This window comes from Podarcis bocagei, assembly GCF_964188305.1.
Source record: "Podarcis bocagei genome assembly, chromosome: 8".
In the NCBI taxonomy this organism is placed as follows: Eukaryota; Metazoa; Chordata; class Lepidosauria; order Squamata; family Lacertidae; genus Podarcis; species Podarcis bocagei.
The window spans coordinates 64,074,027-64,093,797 of record NC_138133.1 but is presented as its reverse complement, the minus strand read 5'-3'; the positions used below and the strand labels follow the sequence as shown (position 1 = coordinate 64,093,797).

At 43.0% G+C, this 19,771-nt stretch overlaps 1 long non-coding RNA gene across 4 annotated transcripts in view; it reads left to right on the top strand.

The window, feature by feature from the left end:
• LOC308593127 overlaps positions 1-19,771 on the top strand; it is a 64,107-nt gene that overhangs the window by 1,829 nt on the left and 42,507 nt on the right. For 2 of the 4 annotated variants that reach the window (XR_014010755.1, XR_014010756.1), the window contains exons 2-3: positions 4,887-4,914; positions 6,480-6,566. This is a non-coding gene — a long non-coding RNA (uncharacterized lncRNA). Of the gene's footprint in view, positions 1-4,886; positions 4,915-6,479; positions 7,130-19,771 lie in introns of those variants that run through there. The other 2 variants (XR_014010758.1, XR_014010757.1) reach the window with 2 other exon arrangements.

The following is a 19,771-nucleotide window of genomic DNA, read 5'->3' as shown; positions in this document are numbered from 1 at the left end:
TGTGTAGGGATTGCAGGGGGGTGCAGCATCCGGAGGTGCCACTATGGTTTGGCTACCGGATGGAGTCTGTAATTTATCTGTGGAGAGGGTCTGGGTTTGGGTCTGGTGTGGTTGATAGGTGATGGCGTTCTGTGTGCCTCTGGTCCTGGTGTCGGTTTTTGTGGGGAGGGCTAATTTCCAGATGTCTGGCAGGCGGGACGTGTCGTCACGCTTGTTCATGTTGTGAGGGTGTTTCTCTATCTCGATGGCTTCCATGATTATTCTCTTGTGGTGATGTTCCATGTTAAAGAGCAATTTGGAATCTGCAAAATTAATTTCGTGTCCTGTTTCTTTCATGTGTTGGAAAAGAGAGGAGGTTTTTTCTTCTTTTTTGACGGCATTCTTGTGTTCTGCGATACGTGCATTTATTCGTCTGTTTGTTTGTCCAATGTACGTGGCTGGGCAGACTTTGCAGGGTATTTCATAGACCCCTTGGTTTTCCAACTGGATTTTATCTTTGGGGTTTCTGAGGATATTGGCTATTTTTTGGTTGGTGCAAAAGGCTGTTTTGATATTGTGTTTATGGAGGATTTTGCTGATTTTGTCTGTAGTGCCCTTGATATAAGGAAGGAGGGCCATGCCATTGTTTTCTTCTGTGTCTTGGTTTTTGGGGGGTGTTTCTTTTTGGATTAGCTTCGTAACCCTGTTTTGCTGGTATCCATTGGCGATTAACACATTTGAGAGATTCTGTAACTCAGTTGTCAAGTGGTCTTTGTCAGCCAGGCGTTTGGTTCTGGAGATGAGAGTCTTGGCTACGGAGTTTATTTGTGCAGGGTGGTGGTGTGATTGTGCATGTAAGTAGCGGTTGGTGTGTGTTTTTTTCCGGTAGATAGTGTGTCCTAGGGAGCCATCAGGTTTTTTGTAGATTAGGACGTCAAGGAAGGGAAGTTGGTTGTTGGCTTCTATTTCCATAGTAAATTGTATTTTGGGGTGTAGGCTGTTGAGATGTGTGAGGAAGCTGTCTAGTTTTTCTTTCCCGTGTGGCCAAATTACAAAGGTGTCGTCAACATATCTGAGCCAAAGTTTGGGTTTGTGTTCTGACTTGTCTAAAGCATTGGTTTCAAAGTGTTCCATGTACAAATTTGCGATGACCGGTGAGAGGGGTGATCCCATAGGCGCTCCTTCTATCTGTTTGTATCTTTGTCCATTGTGGATGAAGTACGTGTTGGTTAGGCAGTGGTTGGTCAGGTCCAGGATGTATTTGGGGGGATTGTATTTGTTTTGAATGGCTGTCAAGGCTTCATTAATGGGCACTTGAGTGAAGAGAGATACAACATCGAAGCTCACAAGTAGGTCATCGGGATGTAGGTTTTGCTTCTTTATTGTTTCTATGAACTGGAAGGAGTTAGTAACGTGTGAAGCGATGGATTCTGCATAGGGCTGAAGTTGCTTAGCGAGAAATTTAGCGAGATTTTGTAGAGGTGAGCCTATGGAGCTGACTATTGGTCTGAGTGGTGTTCCTTCTTTGTGTATCTTGGGGAGACCGTAGAGTTTGGGGCATCTGGATGATTTTTCTCTGGGGATGATTCTTAGCTGGATTTCTTCACTGATAGGAGAGGCTTTTATTTTGGATTTGGTGGTTTTTTCCAGATAGGTGGTGGGATCTGTTTTTATAGGTTGGTAGGTAGGGTCTTGGAGTAGATTTGATAGTTTTGCTTGGTAGTCCGATGTGTTCATGTGGGTCTATGAAATACCCTGCAAAGTCTGCCCAGCCACGTACATTGGACAAACAAACAGACGAATAAATGCACGTATCGCAGAACACAAGAATGCCGTCAAAAAAGAAGAAAAAACCTCCTCTCTTTTCCAACACATGAAAGAAACAGGACACGAAATTAATTTTGCAGATTCCAAATTGCTCTTTAACATGGAACATCACCACAAGAGAATAATCATGGAAGCCATCGAGATAGAGAAACACCCTCACAACATGAACAAGCGTGACGACACGTCCCGCCTGCCAGACATCTGGAAATTAGCCCTCCCCACAAAAACCGACACCAGGACCAGAGGCACACAGAACGCCATCACCTATCAACCACACCAGACCCAAACCCAGACCCTCTCCACAGATAAATTACAGACTCCATCCGGTAGCCAAACCATAGTGGCACCTCCGGATGCTGCACCCCCCTGCAATCCCTACACAGATCTGGCTGGCACAGGGCACAAAACCACAGCTCGCCCCTATACACGAAGCCAAGCCAGAGCACAACTAAGTGCAGTACAGCCATCTTCTCAGAAAAATCTCTTCACTAGCTCAAAAGGTCAAGACACGAAAGCTATAGCAACTAATCCACACTTAATGACCCACCTAAGTGGTACTCAGAATACCACTCAAGATATCACTCAAGATATCCCCCAAGTAATTAAAGAACAAAAGAAGAAAAGGCACAATAACCTGGGAACTTCTTCTCTGCACCACACCCCCTCAACAGTATTTATAGGAACTCAAACACTGAGATCCTGCTCTGTTCCAGTAACAAGAAGCCGAAAGCACCAGCCTGAAGATGACGAGTGAGACCTCGTCGAAACGTCGCCTAGACACCCCAACTCTTACACGGGAAGACACCCGAAGACACCAAAACCTACATTCCTGTACCCGTGAAAATCTACGAAAGCATATATATATATATATATATATATATATATATATATATGAAGCATAAGAAAATTGCATGGAAAAACTTCCTGTCCTCACTAACATTTTTCAGAGGGCAAAAATTTATATGTTAACCTTAGCCCAACTTTTTTAAGTTAAAAGAAATTACATAAGGCACACACAAGAATCATATTCCAGTGACGGTGTGACATGCAGCAATTGCATATCCTAGCATGCAATACTTCAAGTTAGCAGGATCAAATTAAAACTCCATATACTATTGGACCCATCATCTCAGCAGGGTATACCTTTTCATTATGCTGGAAGGAAATGTAATATGCTTCATGCAGGACTCTTACTTTTTAAATTGACCTCAAGGTTCTAGAAAGGCTATATGCCAAGCCATAAATCAAAACATATTTAATATCTCCGCAAAGGTTTTTCATCCAAGTGGATTCGAATACTGAAAAGAACATGAGCGAGCAAGATATTGAAAGTAGAACAGTGTCCATTCAATACATCACTTTTAGGGAAGGCTATTTTGAACTTTTTAAAGACAAGCTATCCTTTAGTGTGTGAGAGAATAACATTCTGTACTCTCTTCAAAAGCTTGGAAGGTTTTGCCGCAGCACTTTTCTTTTAACAGATTAAGCATTTACAAGGATTAACATGAAATGCTTTTGCAATAGGTAGTTATTAAGCAACTGTTTGAGGTATAAACAACCAAGAGCCCAATTCAAATTCTCACTCAGCCATGAAGCCCACAGGGGTGAATTTGGGCCAGGGATGGGTGAGCTTGGGCCAGTCAGCCTAACTCCAGGACAGTTGTGCAGATAAAATGGAGAAGGGGAGAATGGCATATGCCATTTCCTTGTAAGTAAAGCGGGATATAAATATAGTAAATAAGTCAGACAAGGTAACAATTGTCTTGCAGTATAATTTTTGTGGACTAGATTTCACTTCATCACAGGCATGGTGGCCTCTTCAGCTGCCAGGGGCATATGTGCAAGTATGCATATACCCAAAAGTAAAGAATAGAAGTTAGTAGCAGTAGTAATACCCTACAAGTTTCAGATAAGCCACTACAGTACTACAGTCTTTCGCAACTGGACTTAACTGTCAGGGGTCCTTTACCTTTATCTTTTACTCTTTTCATTTCATGATCTTTTGACCCCACTGTTTACACTAGAGTAGGGCTGCAAGCTATATCAGTTGGATGAATCAATTAAAAAGGTGCCTCTGATTAAAATATTTATTGAACTAGATTTCCAGAGGGGCAGCCTGCTATTTTGTTGCAGCAAAAACAACAAAGAGACTTGTGGCACTTAAAAGATATAACACATTTATTATGGCATAACTGCAGTTCATGTCATCTGATAAGGCAGATTAAGGTCCTTTCCCTTTCTTAGAATCGTGGATCACCTGATCCATGCTTAAAGCAAACCAACCAAAACTATGTCAGGCATGTTAACAAATGCATCTGTTTAGACTACATTTTTCCAATTAATGAGAAAAGAGAAATGATGGAAAAACACCTAGTCATGTCATACACATACTCAGCCTTTTGACCAATTAATCTTCAAACAGCATACAAACAAATTTTAAAACAGCAACAAGATAAAATGCAAATAATTAAAGCAAGCAGGTATTTTTAAAAAGGAGAAAGAAAACAAGCACAATAGCAGCACAATAAGCGGCATGCATTTATGGTTTTAAATTGATCATATACACTGTCCCAAAGGCTAAACAGTATTCAAATTAATGTTCTGTTTTCCTTGCACATTGTCGTCCTGATCTATATCTAATAATATTTTGATGCATGTGTGATTATGCTCCTATGGGATGAGCATACTCAGGCACATAAGTCTAGTTCAATAAAACTAGATGACCATTCTGATGCACATCTGTATCAGCTGCACATACAGCCCTACTATGCTGGGGTAGGACTAAATAAGAGTAAATTACTGCCATATTCCCAAGTTTACCTTAATTAACATGCAAAGAGCTGTGGTTTCATTTAGCAACTCAGCTCTTCCATGCTGATCTAGTTTCTGTTTACTGTCTCTTGTTTAGGAAACAGCAATAAATACTTACCTGCTTTGTAAGCAACTTAGATCAACATGTCTATCCATGGCTTAACACTGCTGCAATTTGCAGATTGGCCTTTTCCAACATGCCCCCAAATATTCTTTCTGTTTCTGCCACAACCAACCACCACCGCTTCTTTCTTTTTTTCTTTTGGCAGAAGACCCAGCCTGGAGAAGAGAATTCTGGTGAGCTCAACAGCTTTCTCACTACATTATATCATAGGCACCTACACAACACCAAAAAAGAGGAAGCAAATTTGCACAAAATGTGCCTGTGCCAATGTATAGATATAAAATTTGAAAGAATATCTATAATGTAAATGCATCTCTCCATCATGGGAAAAACTGAGTCTGCTGTCCTGTTGCTGACTGCTAAGGGGCAACTTCAAAGCCCCTGCTTGCCCTTGGTTCTTAATTTTTAAACCACGCTTAGACCAAACAGTCCTTTGTAGAGGCCAGTCCTCCGTACAGTCCCCCTCCTTCTTTATGGTGTTTTCCAATTAGTCCTCATGCTATGCTAGTGTTGCCTTTGGATCCCCACTCCTGCCCCCATAAACCAACATAGTTACCTTCAACTTCTAGTTTTGTAAGGTGAACAAGAAGAAAGATCAGTGGATAAAAAACTTAAGATTCTCACATGACAGAGAGGTAGATCATCCCTGGTATTTCCAGTCCTCTCCTGCTACAGAATTACTGTTGTCAGTTCTCTTTACCTTGTCAGTCTTTCTCTGCCCGGCATCAGATTTACATAGAAATAAGATCCTGTTTTGTCCAAAAGTATTTTCTAGAAAATAAATGCCTTAATAAATGCCTCTTAGAGCTGTTTTTGATTCTATTGGCCATAGTAAAATTATCTCATCTCTCTACCCTGAATTGGCCATTGTTTGCTTATACTACAACAGAACAGAACAGAATGAGAGCTCAGTTATCCTGAATCAAATATTTAGCCTCTCCCTTTCCACACAGCTCCAGCATGAAGTTGTTTTGTATACAGAATTTTGCCTTGTGAACTGCTTTGCCCATAAGGTGAGGCATCAATGCAAACAATAATGATTAATAATGCTGTTCAGAGGGTACATAACCGGAAGATCACATACCAAGTGACTTTGAGCTATTCACTGTCTCTCAGATGTACATAGAAGACTTGAACCTGGGACTAATTCAGAGTCAGGGCAAATAATGGAACACTGGTGCAATATGCTTTCAGCAACCTGCCCCTTACAAAAGGGAGACTATGTGCCTCTGAATATGCTCCTGTAAATGTCAGTCCTCTGAGGCTATTATCTAATATCCCAACATTTGCAAGCCCTCAAGTAATTCTGATTTGATAATGTACTCTAATGGCACAAATTCCAGCATGGGGCAACTGGCAGCATCACAAAAAGCCTGGATAGTTCAGTTGATTAGAGCATCATGCTGATAATGCCGAAGTTGCAGGTTTGATCCCCATATGGGACAGCTGCATTGCAGGGGGTTGGACTAAAATCAAAATCAAATCAAATTGCCATCACAGTATAAAACATTTCAGGTCACTGGGATAATTAAAAGGACAAGGGTGAAGCTGTCAAGGGTCATCAGGTCACACTGTGATCGTGTGCACTTAAATATTCTGCTTTGCCCTGTCCCCCAAAAGGATGGCTCGTTGGAAACCCTTTCGGGTAAAATTGTGGCTAAAAAGGAAGCTACTAAAACAGTGATATCTTTGTCCTGATCTGCCAGGAGAAACCTCATTTGACTTCTTGGTGTTATAGGCCGGAGGTCCAACATTTTGCTCAGCATCAGTTGGCGAGGTCTACTGTGTAGAGAGCATTCTAAGAGAATGTGGTCCATTGAATCAGGTACTACTTGGTTGCAGGCACACAGACGGGTTTGATATGGGGTATGAGAGAATCTACCTTTGGTCACTGCAGAGAGGAAGGCATTTAATCTTGTGAGCATAAAGGCTCTTCAATGGGAAGGGAGTAGTAGATCCTTTACATATTTGGCACAGGTTCCATAGGGTTTTGCAATACCTAAGACCTCCAGAGAACAGGATCTCGGAGTATGAGGTAACAAGCACTGTCTTTCGTAGTCGTAGAGCTACTGCTTGGTTATTTGGAATATGTAACTTTCGTCACATTGGACTAGATGATCCACAGGGTCCCTTCCAACTCTACAATTCTATGATTTACAATTTTTTATTGCATCAAACAAAGATTCATCCTTGCTCTAACATTACAAACTGGGAAAGGAGAATCCATACTAAATAGATCAATTGTGGTTTTTAAAGTCTAGTCCGACTTGTGGTTGAAACAAAATGAATGCAATTGGCAGCTCTTTAGAGAAACAGTGGAAGTCCAGTCAGCATGCTCTACTCCCTACATCTGATCAGAGCCTAGTAAAACTCAAAATCAGTTCCTCTTTACTGTATGTTAGAAATACCTATTATGGAGAAAGTGCCGTTCAGAAGATTGCAAAATGTCTTGTGCAACTGAACAACATGACAAAGTTAAGTACTTTTAGGTCCATTGATTTCAATGGAAAACAGTTATGCATATCCTTAACTATCCCAGTGGAAATCAATGAAATGCAAAAGTGCTCAATTTTGGCTACACCATGAGCTGAGCACTGATTTCTCAATGGTCTATCATGTTACTGAGGATGTTCAGTTTTCAGCCCAGTCTTAAGATTTTTAAAAGGTTAGATTTATGGCCAAGTGCCTCCCTGGGCATTCAGCCATATTACCCCTGCCTACAATAAGCAATAAATCATAGACAAATGTAGCTACAGTGGTAATGTTCTTTTATAGAACATTATGATCAGCAGTATCATTCACAGACTTGAGTGATCTCGCTGTCATATAGAATGCTTAAGAAGTTTCATAGTTTTAATTTTAATACAAACATGTAAAATATACATAGTAAATTAATAGCAAAAGAAAATGTTTGAAGCAGTGCCATAGACATGTTTTGATCCCAAAATAATTGTTCCCCAAACTTTGGTAGGCCTCTGCAGCTACTTTTCAACATTGTCTTTTCAGTTTTCACTTTCTGTAAAATTTCATCTCTGCTGCAGATTTTAACTTGCCATTATCCAACTTCAAGACATATGTTGGCCTGATCAAGCTATTATTATTACAAGACATTTCTATCCATGAGTGTTTCCATATAGGAAGCTACTGACTTCATAACATCTGTTCTATAGTATTGTGACGACTCTGATATGTAGTAGATGAATATTGTCTCCACTCCTGCTCTGTGTTTCTCCTTTCTTTTCCCCACCCCTCTTATTGGGATTCTTTTACTAGGTCTCAGCTAGTGGGTCATCTATGGGTCTCATCTATGGGTCATCACCCATAGATTAAATTACTTGTGGCAGGCAGTGTCACAGAATCAATGGTGCTTCTAGGGCTAGCTGGCATGTGACCTTTAGAGGGCCACCCCCAATGAACTCCACTGCCAGCATCACAGAGGTTCCCCACCCCTGGCCAGAGATTATTCAGTAAATGTGCTGGCCAATGGGTGGGTTGGGGAGCACAACTGTGTGTGTTGGCTTTAAAAGATGAAACTTTCCAGCAGATGCTGGCTCACATGGCCACACACACAAAACCCCCTTGAGATTATCATGGTTTGCACATGCAGTTCTAATTTTCTAACATGGTCCCCTTGGCAGGGTGGAGATATCATTATCTATCCTTCAGAAGACATCCCTGAGTTCTGCTGTATAGAGCAGCAGCTCACTGTAAGTGTATAAATAGGGACAGTTTGAAACTGTACATCTCAATTGGTTGAGGCTGTCATTATAACTGCACCTTTCAGTTGCTCGTTCTAAGAGTGTCAGTTCTCTAATAAGCTCTTCTGCAGCAGGACTCCTTGTTTCTGCTTGAATCTGTGTCACTGTATGTCTGTTTGTATGAAGATTGGGAGGCTTGGGTCAGGAACTTTATGCTCTCTAACCTACAGTTTCAACTAGCAGCAGCCAAATTGCAGTTGGCAATTTCTAACCACACATTAATCTGATGCCCCGGGTCAAATTTTGCTTTGGTCCAGATGATAAAATGTCCCTTCTGTGTGCCCTCTCTTTTGCTGCTGTTATGATGAAAGACCTATATGGAGAAGGAATAAAGGAACCAACACAGTCACATCTGCACCATACATTTAAAGCTCACGGCTTCCCTCCTCCAAAGAATCCTGGGAACCCTCACAGAGCAATAATTTCCAGCACCCTTAACAAACTACAGCTCCCAGGATTCCTTGGGAGAAGCCAGGTGCTTTAAATGTTTAGTGTGGATGTAGCCCAGGAGTTCCTGCTCAAAAAGCCTTGTTTTCATTCAGTACTTGTTTCCCTGTAGTCTTTTTAAGTGGTAGCAAGATGTCAATTAAGTGGTAGAATGTACATTTAAAATTGAATTGGGGTAGACAGGACTTTTCTTAATATGCACAGGAGGGGAGAAGTGTAAACTTGCATCTACAACATATAGCTTGCACCAAATTTGTCCAAGGCAGTAGCTGTGCTAATCAAATGTTTTTAAATCTGCTAAATAGCACAGCTTGCCACTCAGAACTTGTAATTTTCAAGCATACAAAACAGAGAGCAGAATAAACTAAAGGGGATTTGTTGCCTGCTGATGTCACAGTAGCCTTTAAAGGCGCACTGAGAGAGGCTTTTCCTTACTGCTTCTGGAAAGTAGGATGTCATAGTCTTAGGGTTTTCTTCCAGGTAAAGGAGTCACAGGTTGCTCAAGCAGAGTCTAGTACCCTCTCCCTCTCAGCTTTCTAATGATAAGTGCTGCCAGCAGAAGGAGAAGAAATGAAAACACAGACTCACAGATATCTGGAATATTGTTACAGTGGTATAAATTTCTCGTTCCTAAGAAAACCCCAAACCCCATTGAAATTTATGTTAAGGACATAAAAAGAGGCTCCTTGGATCAAAGGCCCATCAATTCCAGCATCCTTTTCTCATAGTGACCTACCACATGCCTGTGGGAAGCCTGCAGGCAGGACCTTGGTGAAATTCTGATATGTGCTTTAACATCCCCAAGCGTTCCTTGACATCTGCTTTATTTGAAAAAATAAAGCTTACATAAACGTAGTTGAGAAAATGTTAGGATGCTTAAGTTTTTGCTTTGTCGACTGCAGTCCTATACACACTTACCTGGGAATAGGTCTTGTTGACCTCAGTGGGGATCATTTCTAAGTAGACATGCATAGGCTTGTGCTGTCAGTAACTGTACAGATTGTCAAGATCTGGTTTTACCTCTTCTATGGCATCAAAAATACATTGATTCAAATTATGTCTCGCAAGAGCAATTCCTTTCATCAGCATCTTTTTTTCCTTTTGATTTTTGGCAAAATCCACTCACTTCAGTAGTTATTTGAAATGGGAGACAATTAGGGAACAAGAGGACTGCCACAAGCTAGGTTTCATGTTATGTTTTTCGAAGAAGGGTGTCTTCACTGATGATTACCGGTACATTTGTTTTATTACACCAAAAAAGTACAGTACACCCAAAGAGGAAGTGTGCCGAGCCTGCAGATCAACAAAAAACAGGAGAAGGAAAATGCTGAAGTGTGGAATACTAAAATGACTAGTCATTTCCTGCTTTATGCAACCCCCAGAATTTTCATATAGGAAACATTATAGTCTTATCTACAGATACGTGCTTGGAAGGTAGAAACCTGGAAGGTCAAAAAGTTACAAAATGGCTCAGTGTCTTGAACTCACTTTCATTCAACCGAGCATGTGCTCACAACTATGAATCCTTTTCACCAAATACAGTTTTAGAGTTTTCCCAAAGATGTTTCAGTATTTGTCTTTGGAATATTACTACAAACTTTAGGGGTGAGGAGGAGGAGGAGGAGGAGGAGGAGGAGGGAATGGAGAGAAAGGGGGACAGAGAAAGTTTCAGCTGATGGCGCTCTGCTAATAAAGCATTTGGGGCATGATCAAGATAAAGGTAAGCAATAACCAACAACAGCACAAGCATAGCAACAACAATAAATTTTATATATGCCAAATTATTATTATTATTAATTAATGCAAAATTATTCTTATAAGCAGCTTACAAAACACTAAAAAGTTTCATCACAAATGATAAACATCCAAAATAAACACAATAAAACAATCCCATTAATACATTAAAATTTAAACATCCATAAAACATAGAAGTACCTTTTAAGCCATCTTGATTTTAATATGGGAAAGCTAAGCACATACTTTTGTTCTTTTGTCAGGATCATGCTTCATATTTTTGGAAATATGCTATTTAATTGGGATTTGACATACAATTCACTATTAATTATACTAGAATCAGTACCCTTCATGACTCAACCCTGGGAGGTCATTTGCCTAGTGCACCTTCATGACCCAGATTTCAGTTACATGCAAATTATTTTCTTTTTAGCCTACTTTATGCTGTGCTTTTACTCTTTTCTGCATGGTGCACCTTATTTCACAAATTTCACATCCACTGATGTGCCAAGTCATTTAAGCTGCCTAACTGCGAACAAATTTAATAAGCAAACACCACTTTTTCATTTACCCATCTAAATTCATTTAAATTCATGCACATTTTAAGTGGGTTCCTTTGCCTAAAAATAGCTGATAGTTGGTAAAAAGCAGACCTGCTTTTCTGAAATGGAGATGAAGTGAAAGCCTCACCTGAAGAATGTGCTAAATGTGGGTATCACTTAGAGATCTAATTTCATGATACCAAAACAAAACTTTGCCCCCAAGGCTTGGGGAACTTGAAAACAGTTGCCAGCATCTATTGATGATGAGCAGGTTTCTTCCTCCCTGACTGCACCTGGCTGGACTGATTGATTTGGCTTTCAGTGCCAAAAGGGAAAGAGGTCAGCTGCTTCAACAATGCTGTGTACAAAGTGTACTGTGTGCAGCTGTGTATACAAAACTGTGTGCAATTCTTTCTTTTTTGCCGGGGGGTCAGTTCCTGCCCATGCAGTATCACAATGTTGCATGAAGACAATTCTTCCTGTAGTGCATCTGCACTATAAAGGTAAAGGGTAAAGGGAACCCTGACCATTAGGTCCAGTCGTGGACGACTCTGGGGTTGCGGCGCTTCATTGGCTGAGGGAGCCAGCGTACAGCTTCCGGGTCATATGGCCAGCATGACTAAGCCGCTTCTGGTGAAACTAGAGCAACACACGGAAACGCCATTTACCTTCCCACCGGAGCGGTACCTATTTATCTACTTGCACTTTGACATGCTTTCGAACTTCTAGGTTGGCAGGAGCAGGGACCAAGCAACGGGAGCTCACCCCGTCGTGGGGATTCGAACCGCCGACCTTCTGATCGGCAAGTCCTAGGCTCTGTGTTTTAACTCACAGTGCAGCATCCCATCTGCACTATATCAGGGTCCTAAACAGATTAACCTAAAAGCAACTTCCAAATTTAAAAGAGTATGAGGTGCAGTGTGTGTTAGCCTTCACCAATCGTACATTTTGGATGCTTGGGGCTAATAATTTATAATTTTTTTATTTTTTACCCCGCCCATCTGACTGGGTTGCCCCAGCCACTCTGGGCAGCTTCCCAAAATAATATACGGAAACACAACAACAATAACACAACAGAACATCACACATTAAAATTGTCTGGATTTAAGGCTGCCTTCGGATGTCTACGGACGGTAGTATAATTATTTATCTCTTTGACATCTGACAGGAGGGGGTTCCACAGGGTGGGTGTGGCTACTGAGAAAGCCCTCTGCCTGTAACTTCACTTCTCACAATGAGGGAACTGCCAGAATGCCCTCGGAGCTAGATCTCAATGTCTGGGCTGAACAACGGGGGTGGAGATGCTCCTTCAGGTATACAGGGCTGAAGCCATTTAGGGCTTTAAATGGCAAAGCCGACACTTTGAATTGTGCTTGGAAACGTACTGGTAGCCAATGTAGGTCTTTTAAAACTGGTGTTACGTGGTTCTGGCAGTGGCTCCCAGTCACCAGTCTAGCAGCCACTTTCTGGATTAATTGTAGTTGTTTCCAAGTCTCCTCCAAAGGTAGCCCCATGTAGAGCGCATTGCAGTACTCCAAGCGGGAGATAACTATGTACCACTGGTGCAGCAGTGGCTATAACAACAACAAATCGCATTGGTTTTACATCCACACTGAGGATCATAGTTTGTTCTGCCCTCACAGGCCACAATCACTACCCAGCCTGAAACCATGTTTGTTGCTGGATTGCCAATGTGTTAATGACTTTGGGCTGTGCTGTGGCATAAAGCTAAGCTCTATGGGGGAGAAGGGAAGCAGGATTGATCAGGCTGCATACTCTAGCGTACAACTTGTGCACAGTGTGATTTATTAACCCAGTGTGCAAACATATCCACTGCTAGCTAGTTATTTGTCCCTCTATATTGGTGAAAACCACAGATTCAAAGGTTAAAGGTTAAACCACCAGCATTCCACATTCAGACAGTTTTCTTTATATTTTGGGCTGTCCAAGCCATCTCTGGTTCCATAGAAAGCTGTAGGTATTAGCCAACTCCTTGACCCTCACTTGACCATTGCATCAATTGGATGTGATGAGCTTAGAAAAAGAAGTAGTGAAACTCTGAGCTCGTACAGTTTAGGCAACTGTGGGGCCTTAGATTTCTTTCCAAGTGTGAATCATGAAACTAAGAAGAATTGGAACTGTAAGATTGCTATCTGGAAGGACAATGATGAGGTCCAGCATGAGGTGAATCGGAGGAATATTACTAGCTGTCCCCTGGGTTACAAAGAATTGACTGGTGTCCTCTAGAAATCAGGCATGTAGTGTCACCAGTCCTCTTCTGTGGAACACTCATCCAGCAGGCACTCTCACTTTTGACTTTCTGACCTTTAGTATGTAGACATGCCTATATAGCTTTTCTTTCCTTTTTACTGTTTTTATGGTGTTTTATATTTTATTGTATATACTGTTGCACACCAGCATGTTACATTGTATGGACTGGTGGTATATAAATATTTCTATATATAAATTATATTGGAGACAACAGCAGCAGAAAGACAAGAGTGGAGTAGCACCTAAGATGCCCTTTCCTAACATCATTTCCAACTAAGTACCGTAACTTCCCAGCGTTCCACCAGAACCTAACATATGTTTCCGATACGGTGAATCATTTTTCATCATGTGAGAAGAGGAGGGGTACACTACAGCTGTTCATCTCTACAACAGAGTACTGGTTATGGGTGTGTGTACACAGTTCAACAATTGGCTTTAATTAAGCATACATAGAAGAAATAAACTAGCCAGGCAAACTGTGGCAAAAGCAACATAAGAAATAAGAAAAGCATGAAGCTAGAGCTCTGAGCTGCAAATACCTCTCTTCTCATACACCCCCCACACACTTCTATTGGGTTATATCCAACTGGTGTCCCTCCAAAACGGCAAAGGGCTAGCTCAGGGGGGCTGCATGAGCAGCGCCGCCAAAAAAAATGTTCCCGGGGCGATTGCCCTGGCAGAACGCCCCCCTCATGCTACATCCTTGCCATCACCTCCCTTTTATCACTGCTTTTTCACACTTTCACCAGGCCCTGCAGGGATATGGGCATCAGAAGGCACCCAACAGTGTTCTGATGCTGGCTATGGCTCCATCTACACTACAGTGGTAAAGGTAAAGGGACCCCCTGACCAGTAGGTCCAGTCGTGACCAACTCTGGGGTTGCGGCACTCATCTCGCTTTATTGGCCGATGGAGCCGGCGTCCAGCTTCCGGGTCATGTGGCCAGCATGACTAAGCCGCTTCTGGTGAACCAGAGCAGCGCACGGAAATGCCGTTTACCTTCCCGCCGGAGCGATACCTATTTATCTACTTGCACTTTGACGTGCTTTCGAACTGCTAGGTTGGCAGGAGCAGGGACCGAGCAACGGGAGCTCACCCCGTCGTGGGGATTCAAACCACCAGCATTCTGATCAGCAAGTTCTAGGCTCTGTGATTTAACCCACAGCACCACCCGCATCCCCACACTACAGTGTTATGTAATGGTAAAGCAAGTATCAAGGAGATGCATTTTATACATTGCAAAATTATTATTTTTTAAAGCCTGGAGCGTTGCAAGCAAGCTGATGGAGTCGCTATCAATTCAGAATGTTACCACATATTTGCTTTGTGTACTTTGGATTCCAATCAGGCAGATTTGTTTGCTGCAGGTGGAAGGATTCTGTTGCAAGGATATTGTGATCTTGTCGTTGCTTCCCCTCAAAATGTTCTTCAACTTTGCAAGAAAGGTGCTTGCACAGTAGTCTGATCTTTCCAATGTTTTGGTCTCCTGAAAAACACAGTTTGAATAATACATGAGACTACATCCCTTAATAGTCTGAGGAAGATATAGAAATGGATTAGTATTCTGCAGAGAATCATCAGTCTGATGAATAATTTTCTCCCCACTCCCCCACGCTGCATTTGGTAGTTGTACAGAATGCAGACTTTTAATTCTTGCTTGGGAAGAGCTTAATTTGTGCCAGGTTTAGACCAATAATCTATTTTCAGCAGATTCCCGAAATATCTAGAGTGGCTGTGTCTACATATTTAAGGGCCTCTGAACATGTGCAGAATGGGTTGTATTTGCCAAAGACATACGCAAAATTAACTTGAGTCCATTGATTTCAGATCTAGTCTAATACCACCCAGTGTCTTTCTCACTATTACCGTATTTTTCGCCCCATAGGACGCTCCGTCCCATAGGACGCACCTAGTTTTTTTGGGGGGAAATAAAGGGGAAAAAATTCCCTTTATTTCCCCCCCAAAAGCAGGTCGGGGAAACAGAACCAGGTCGAGGAACAGCGGGATGGCGGCGCTGCGCCTCCCTGCTGTCCCCCGAGCTTGTGGGGCTGGCCGATGTCTGCCCCGCGCGAGGGGCGCTCTGCATCAGGGCGCCCCCCCCTGCGGGGCCGGCAGGCTGCTATCCACAGCGTGGGGAGCCTTGCCGGGAAGTCCGGCAAGGCTCCCCATGCTGCGGATGTCTGCCTGGCGAGGGGGGCGCTCTGCTTCAGGGTGCCCCGCCCGCCGGGCGACAGGCTGCTATCCGCAGCGTGGGGAGCCTTGCCGGGAAGTCCGGCAAGGCTCCCCACGCTGCGGATGTCTGCCTGGCGAGGGGGGCGCTCTGCTTCAGGGCGACCCGCCCGCCCGCCGGGCGGCAGGCTGCTATCCGCAGCCTAGACATCCCTGCCGGACCTCCCGTAGGGCTGCCTAGGCTGCGGATGTGTTCCTGAAGCCTGGAGAGCGAAAGGGGTCGGTGCGCACCGACCCCTCTTGCTCTCCAAGCTTCAGCAAAAGCCTGCATTCGCCCCATAGGACGCACCCAGATTTCCCCTTCATTTTTGGAGGGGGAAAAGTGTGTCCTATAGGGTGAAAAATACGGTAAGTAAACAAAACCCATCCTTGCTTGCTTAGGATTAGGGGGCAGCACTGGCTTCCAGGTGTGTTTGAGACTGAGCTCTCTCTGGAAATGATACACTTCATTGGGGGGTACAGCAGTTTCTACTGATGCAGAAAATAGCCTGTATTTACTGCATCACTGGCTTGAAAATAGCCTCTTGCCTGGCTGACTCTAGCAAATATGAATTTCCTGCCATGCCTCCTCTTGGGGTCAAAACATACATGTGTGTGTTTATCAAGCATGGCTATAAAGCAGGGGTGGGGGAGTTAGCGTTTTGCACTAAAAGGAATACACGGTGATGGGGAACTAATTGCTCATTGCTGTGTTACATGCTGCAAATCAATAGATAAGCTTTGCAAATAATGGTAAAAGTGTGCCGAGTTAAAATTATAAACAGTAAGCTATTAAAGTCAGGGGCGTTAGCTCCACTAAATGCCTTGTCAGTGCCAAATGTTATAGCATAATTGTTCCAACACTTTGGACCTTGGAAGGTGGTTTTGTAAAACAATCATATCGTGTCGTTATGGCTTATAAGAAAGTAAGAGCATAAGAAGAGCCCTGCTGGATCAGGCCAAAGGCCCATGTAGTCCAGCCTCTTGTTTTCAGAGTGGTCAGCAACAAGCAGGAACTGAATGCCAGGGTTCTCTCTCCACCTTAGAGGTATCACACTGTCCCAAATTGGGAAGGTAGAAGACCATCATGCTTAGTAGCTGTTACGTACTGAAGTTCTCACCCTGGGCCAGCAGGGGGATACTGTAGATAGTTTTTACTCAGGTCCACATATGCAAATAAGGAATCGAAAGTGACGTTCAGTGTGCTTTTTGATTTTGATTTTTATCTGCTTTTTTATTTTGATTTTTATCGATTTGTATTGTTTGATTGCTGTTTGTTTTTCCCTTGTTTTTCTTCTTCTTTGTCTTTTTGATCTTTCTCTAATTTTAAAATGCTTAATAAATATCATTTAAAAAAAACACACGAAAGTGACATTCAGTGATTGGATAGTTACAGAAAGTTGTTACAGTTACGTTGTACTGGAGCTCTATATAAGCAGGCTGACTGAACCCTTCAGTTCAGTTCTGTTCTGGCCTGTGAATAAACAAGAGCTGTTTGAAGAATTGCTGTGTCGTCTGATATGTTCACCCACAACTTAACACTGGCGACGAGGATGGGATCGATGGACAACAGAGCACAGCCAGATGCGGCCACCCTCTGAACTGAGCTGAATCACTGAGCTGAAACACCGAGCGAAATCACTGAACAGAACCAATTCAAAGCTGACTGTTCTGGCTAGAGCACTGTGTTCCATCCATCGCCTCCCACTGATAACTCCTTTCACTCAGCTTCATTAACGTGTGACCCCAAAATTCTGGATCCCTCCCCAAACTGATGCTAAAGTTTAGTGCTAGTTTAGTGCTGTTTTGTGCCACGAACCCCTCAAATCCCTCGTTTCGTGCTGTCACCACCCACAAGCCAAGTAATTTGACACAGCAAATGGAGTCTAAACTCTCTTTTAAAGCCATGCAAGTTGCTGGTTAAAACAACTTCTGGATGACCGTTCATTTGTTAGGCAGATTGCTGGTTAACAGCCCAAAGACAGTTGGCTGATGGGAGGTAATGATTAGGAACCTGTTGCAAATGGTTGTTCTGCTTTTGAATGAGATAACCATCAGCGCTGGGGGAAATATGCCTCCCTCCAACTGGGAGTGTGTGTGTGTGTGTGTGTGTGTGTGTGTGTGTGTGTGTGTGGAATCAGCACATGACAAGTTTGAGAAGAGACCCTGACTAGAGGCTGTAAGGTGGTACTGCATTGAGGCATTCAGTATCTAGCGAATATAGAATAATAATAAAAGGGGGGGGGAACTATGAGCATATGATAGGGTGGAGATAGTGGTGGCTGGTGCCCACTGGGTCAGGTAGGTCAGAAAACCAGGATGTCAACAGTAGCCAGAGCCGCTGACAGGCAGAGCCAATCAGTCCTGGTATTGTCTCCCATCCTCTTCCTCCCTGTTGAGTTCTACAGTGGCGATACTGAGATTAAGGAGAATGAAGCAGGCAGCCAGGACTGGTTGTAAGCAAGAAGGCAGATGGACTCTGGTTGGATCAGCCTTCGCTGAATGAAGCGATCTCCATCACTTGTGATTGACATTGGACTACAAGTCCCATCATCCCTTACTTTTGGTCATACTGGCTGGGGCTCATGGGGGTTGGAGTCCAACATCATTAGGAAGGTCAAAGAGTCCCTGCTTCTACAATATTCCATAGGTGTTTTTGGCACTCATGCAACCACATCCCATGCTTCAATCACGATCCTAAAGGTTGCACAAAATATTCCTGCAACAGAACTGTACCCTGGGCGGGGGGGGGGGACATCTGGATCCTGTCTTTGGCACAACGGAGCAATTGGGCCACTGCTGTTGTGCTTAAACAAATTATCTGAGAGGGGCCATATAATCTTTCAGCTACTGTACAAATAATCAAGAGCACTTCAGAGTTCTCCAACAAGTAGGTGCAAAGGTTAACCTACTTTACTGGACAGAAATATGGGTATTATCCATTTGCAGCAACTGGAGTGTGTTACAGTTTTAGAAAAAGGCCTGGAAAGAAAGTTGTCTCTAACTTGGTTTAGTCATTTCTCTGTATTTTTGTGGTAAGAGAAATCCACAAAGTACAGAGCCTTAACATTGTTTGGATTCCTTCTCTTTGCAGCAGGGGATTCTTTGAAATTGCATTTACTTAACTGAAGTGATCACATTGAGAGCTCACTTGGAGTGGAGAGGACCAGAAAAATAGCAAAAGAATTTTGTGGTGATTGTCAGGGATTGTCAAGCAGCTTTCCTCAATAAAGTTCAACCTCCTGACTTAAAGTCTTGTGTAACAGCAGCAGCTTTTTCCTAGTTACAGATTCTTCTCACCATAAGTGCACTTGAAGGCTGCATGAGAAGAACTTGATAGCACCAGCCTCCGATATTCTAAAAAAACACTATGCTCCCTGGCCAGCTGCTCAAAGCTTCATGACATGCTGGTATGCTAGACAGAGTGATCTGCCTGGCACACCTGCCCATATCATGAGTCATGCGCTGAGCTGAGTTTAGGAAAACACCCCCCTCTGTCAGTGGTATATGGTGATATCATTCCCTTCTATTTCTGATGTTTGGGCTGTGAGTGCCATTGCTCATGTTGTCAAAACCCAAATCGGCCCCTTCCAACCACGGGGGGTGGGGGGGTGGAGGTATTAGCAGGCATAGGGCAATCACTGGCGGATTCACTGGCAATCACTGGCACCATTAGAATTCCTGCTCCATGATTGCAGTCATAGGATTGTTGTCTATCACATGACGTTATATGTTTTGACTCCACAGAGTGGGAAGTGATGAAGACAGGATGTTTGTGTTACTGTGTTCTGTGAAGTGGGACTATTGTCCTTTGTTCTTTTTCTCTTTGCTGTCTCATGCTCAAGAAAGAGGGAGCCATGTTGCAGTGTTCTGTGAGTGTTTATAAGTAAATAAAGTAGATTAGCCAAAATGCTGAGTTGCTGGGGTCTGTAACGCAACTGCGCAAACTTTGCGGATCCCTGAGTGTGCCGATGTCTGTTGGCATCAGTTGCTGTGATGTTTGGGCTGAAAAAAGCTTTTAAAGCTCCCAAACGACAGACCAGGAGGGAGAGAACATGTGTCTCTGCCAG